This window comes from Bombus vosnesenskii, unplaced genomic scaffold (genome assembly GCF_011952255.1).
Source record: "Bombus vosnesenskii isolate JDL3184/JDL3185 unplaced genomic scaffold, Bvos_JDL3184-5_v1.1 scf7180000014966, whole genome shotgun sequence".
NCBI classification, from domain to species: Eukaryota; Metazoa; Arthropoda; class Insecta; order Hymenoptera; family Apidae; genus Bombus; species Bombus vosnesenskii.
Window position 1 is genome coordinate 3526 of NW_022883744.1, and position 5076 is coordinate 8601.

Below are 5076 nucleotides of genomic sequence, written 5' to 3' on the forward strand. Positions count from 1 at the left end.
AACCTTGTGAATATGGCATGACGATAATGTCTAGTGTATGTGTTGGAACCGGCCTTCTAACGCTTTGAACGTTCCGACATGCTAGGATACGTGCCTGGTGACTTTGCAGCGTTGACATGGTATACACTGTCGCGCCCAAGTTCGACAATCTTTATTAATGGACGGCCAGACGAAACGTGTTGTCACCAATTTTGGCGTAGCGCGTATTCCCGGATGGGAAAGTCTATGTAACGACTGAAATACGGCGCGACGTAACGGTTCCGGTACGTACGGTCGCGAGGTTTCGTTCGTGAGATCGCAATAAATTCCGACATCCTGATCGGGAAATCGTATTTTTGTCAATTGCAGCGCGCTAGAGCCGGACTCAGTGATTTCGCGTAGCTCGGTATCGCCTTCTTGCGCTGCGGCTAACGTTTGATGATGGACGGATTTCCCGATCGCTTCTATTCGTGGTAGAGTATCGGCTACGTTATTGTCTACCCCTTTAATGTGTCGGATATCGGTCGTAAATTGTCCTACGTAGTCTAAGTGTCCAAACTGTCTCGGCGAACACTTGTCGGGATTTTTATCAAACGCGTATACGTTTATATACGCGTATACGTACGCGTAGGGGTTTGTGATCAGTATAAATCGCGAAATCTCTCCCTTCGACAGCGTGCCTGAATCGTTTCACCGCGGTGTACATCGCGAGTAATTCTCGATCGTATGCGTTCTACTTTCGTTGCGCGGGGGATAGCGATTTCGTCATGAAACCTAGGGGCTGCCAAGTATCGTTGACGCGCTGTTGAAGTACCGCTCCTATGGCGTAATCGGAAGCGTCGACCTTCTCCTTGCTGGTAAAGGGATCGATATTCCTGGTCTGTAAGGTTGCTCTGTTGACGAGAGCAGCCACCTCCGTATTGTCACTCAGAGCGGCTCTTAACTTGACCGCCACCTCGTTCACCGCCACCGACCTGTCGAATTCAATGAATATATGGCCGGCTCTCGTTTTACGCACCCCCATAGCTCCTTCCAAGGTGCTCCTAGCCGCCATTATTTTCCTATAAACTTGAAGCCATTCACAGCCTTCTTCAACTTTATCTAGAATGGCTTCCTTCCATCTCCTATTCCTTGGTACGCCTCTCTCTTCGATAACAACCTGCCGGTTGTTACCCGGACGCACCATAGGGATAGCTTGCTCTAAGGGAGCCCTCCTCTCCCTTTTCCTTCTTTCTATCCTCATCCAACCTTCAGAATCCTCACTATAATCCTTCACTCCTTACCTTCCTGATTTTCCTCCCACACGCCTCGGCGTATGTGGCCTCTCCTCTTCGGGGCCTCTTAAGTTCCACTACTTCATTTCCAGCTGGCGATACTACTTTCCTTTTATTATCCGCCTTTAGTCACGTTTATTCTTGTCCTGTCTCTTTTCTTTCGATCTCGATACTAGCCTTCTGCTCTCCACATTGTTCCATGGAAGACAGGATGCCTTTAATCAAATTTCCTATCTCCCTAATCCCCTCATCCTTATCTTTATCCAACTGAAATTTTTTGACTGAAACATTCAACATCTGCGCTGCACCCGCCAAGGCTTGTATGAACCCTTTCAGCTCAGCCCTGGAGATCATATCGACCCGACTTTATTCCTTCATAATAGGAACTTACACCGAGCCGACCGTACATACTCTTAAACGATGCCGCATCGACGAGGCGAACCACCACATATGTTCGACGCGACCCGCTAGCGCATGCGTCCTAACGTTACCCATCACGTAAATGGCGTCAGTTCTACACACGTGCGCGTCTTAATAGTAAATTTATTACGCGTATTACCGCTTCACAAAATAACGTCATCGCGAGTGTTATAATAACTCCGCTATAATTAAAGAAACGAATCTTACTCGCATGGCCGCTCGAACCTGCAATATCTACGGCGGATAGTGAAGCGTTCCCAGAAAGTGCACGTGCGTGTTAGTATTTGGTGAATATTAATTAATTGATTATTTCTACAAAGCTCATTATCGCTTATGCATTTACCGCAACGCGCGAATATCTTACATTACACGTTCCTCAGTGTGCTGTTTGTTCATAACGACAAGGTGAAATACGACAACAAAGTCGAACGCTACCGCTAATATCGCTATATACGCTAATATCGTCGCGTCAGTTATGGCGCGTTTCGACTCGCGGAATCTCTTTTCATATTTAGCCATCAGATATATCGCGATGAAATAAGGGAATACAGAGGTTAGGACAATTATCTAGTTTACTATTCGATGGAATTTTACTGCAAGTAATTTTTGAGTTATTTGTTTCTTGTTACTTGTTGTTGTTTATTTGTTTCGCTCTTCGTTAATATTCCACATTCTCTTTTGCCATTGCCTTTTTAACACTGACAATAAGCGTTGAGAGAGCAATCTTGATGTGAACAGGATGACCAAAACTTTTACACGAAACGCAACAAGGTTGATTTGTGTTATCCTTGCTTTCTTCGATACAGAAATCTGGATCAATACTTGCATCTGCTAAACGCTAGCAGGTCTTACATTTACATTTCGTTTGTCACATCTAATTTTTGGTGAAAAGTGAATGCAAAATACTGAAAATCAACCGAAGATCAGAAATTGAAGAAAATATCAGGCTGGCTTTTGACACTAATCTCACCAGGCCCGGTCAAATAACTGGTTTTAAAAGTTGAGAAATCAATTAATCGGAGAATATAAAAATTCACGTAAAGCTAAATGAACAAAAGATATAACGATAAATGTACAATTTTAAATTAGATATTTAAACCAGTCATTTGACTAGGGGTGGTGAGGTTAGTGTTAATTAAATAGTTTAGTAGTCGTTGAGCGACATTTTGAATATTCATTCGTATAATAATTAGCAAAATAACTTTTCTTCGTTGATTCCTCCACCATAATTAATTTCCATTCCTTCATTACACATTTCTTAATTCCCCGTTCATTCAGGATATTTCTAAGAATAAAAATCATTAGATCGGTCAAAACTTCAGGTACTACGTCGTGATAATAAAAATGATATAGAGAAAATATCAATGGACTTCAAATTTTCAACCGTGAAAAAATTATTCTCTTACTACATTTTGGACTTAAAAATAAATATCGTTTCACTTTTATTATTTTTATATTAGTATTAAAAGCGAATACGCACTCAAAAAGCGCTTAAGACTTCATCTGCATACTGTGTCATTGCGGAACAGTAATTTTAAGTAATTTTTCACTTTCTCCATGCTGTTGTTTCAATCTTGCTTTGTTTAACGAAATTAAGATTATAAAGTAAGGTAACTAAAGTAATAAGTTAGACAAATGAGTCTGTGATGTTGCCAGTAGGGCTACGAATTATTGTACGATATTTGTAAATATCGACGTAGAGAAAGAATTGTGCTGCGCAATCCGAAAGATACCTGCTGCGTAATTCGAAAGAAAGTGCTTCGTAGAATAGGAATGTTTTTGTTGATGTATACATTTCTTTGTCTAGATCGTTAACTGTGTAGCTGCTTGTGCCACCGGCTCTTGTGTCCCCCTTCCCCCCTCCCTCACACTTTGTAAGTTACTCGGCGAAACTAACGTACAAGGAGTCATTTAGTCGTCTTATTTCGTACCGATAACATGGATCGTGTTGCGTCAGGTTTGCAACATATTCTAACGTATTGGCGGCGTCGGTCTTTTATTACTCTAATAATTTAATCCAATTAAATAATCACACGCGAAAATAATAAAATTTTATCACATAATTTTGTACGCGACGTTAGAGTTCTTGTTCGCCGATTATAATTTTAACGCTCACGGTAATGTGATCCTATATTCAATATTATTAGAGTCAGTGCATCTCTCAAGAGGACAAAGCTTCTGCAGGAGCTCAAGAATGTAAGTAGTTTTAAATATTGTATTTCAGTTTGTTCTCTTATACAATAAATTTATTATACAATAAAAATGATTGATAATTTAGAAAACTGTAAATGCCCTCTTTAATTGAAATAAAGTCTTAAAATCTTAACATTAAAGTACAATAAAACTGGCTGATACGCATCAAAAATCACTGAATATGTTGTTCTCAAACTTTTATATTAGAGTTCCAATTTACATATTTATTAGAGTTTAGTCTTTATTGTTGCTAAAGTTTCACGTTTGTTATTATGTGTTACCGATTTTAATATCTTATGTTTTGTTATAGACATATCACTACTTCAACTTCGTCATCTTCTTCAGGAGTGTTCTAACAGTGGCACAAAAGCCAAGTATGTAAGTATTTTTACATACTTACTTTCAGTTATGTCTATTCTGTATATTTTTCTTTGATCACTATCAATGCAGAAATACAATTTGACTGAAAATTTAGGAGGATAGCATTTTCTGAGGTTATTTTTTCGTTAAAATAAAATAAGAGTTAAAGTCTTAATACCGAATTATAAAACAAATGACTAACATACTACAGATTATTTTAGATTTTACACATTCATATTAGAGTCTCAGTTTTTATACTTATCAAATTTTATTAGAATTTCAATCTTTATTATTGCTAAAGTTACTAAAGTTAATAAACCTTCATTTTTCACTATCTCCAACTTTTCAAATAGTCAGCGATCACTCATCCTGTTTTGTTTCGTAACAGATTTTTCGCAGTCTGCATTTCTATTATTAGCCTTTCAACGGTTCCTGTCTGATGTTAGTCTCCCGGATGAAATTCGCTGGGATAGCGCAGCATCCACGGTAACGTTCTCTGTTTGTCTGCTTCGAACGGTGAGTCGCATGCATTTCTGTTCTTCTGGTCACTCAATTATGCCGTAGGATAAAAGACCCGAATCGGCACGGGTGACTGGTTGTATTACGTAGAATTCTTTGCGAGCATAGTGAACGCGGGTATCTTTTATACCCGTGAGTAGTAACGCTCTTTTTTTCAAATTTATTAGTTTAAGATAGGTCTTCTTGCACAGCGCGATGATAATAATTAGTTTTTTAATAATTAAGTTAAACATATACACTTGAGAATATATTCGCGTTATTTATAAATATGCATGTTAATATTCCGTATGAATATTTGCAAATGGCAAATATCTACACGAATATACTTGAT

At 38.8% G+C, this 5076-nt stretch overlaps 1 long non-coding RNA gene across 1 annotated transcript; it reads left to right on the forward strand.

Moving 5' to 3' along the window:
• Positions 1-3822: 3822 nt before the first annotated feature.
• On the forward strand, positions 3823-4633 carry LOC117240822. Its single transcript, XR_004494795.1, has 3 exons — positions 3823-3869; positions 4177-4244; positions 4615-4633. It is a non-coding gene; the product is annotated as an uncharacterized LOC117240822 (long non-coding RNA).
• Positions 4634-5076: the final 443 nt, after the last annotated feature.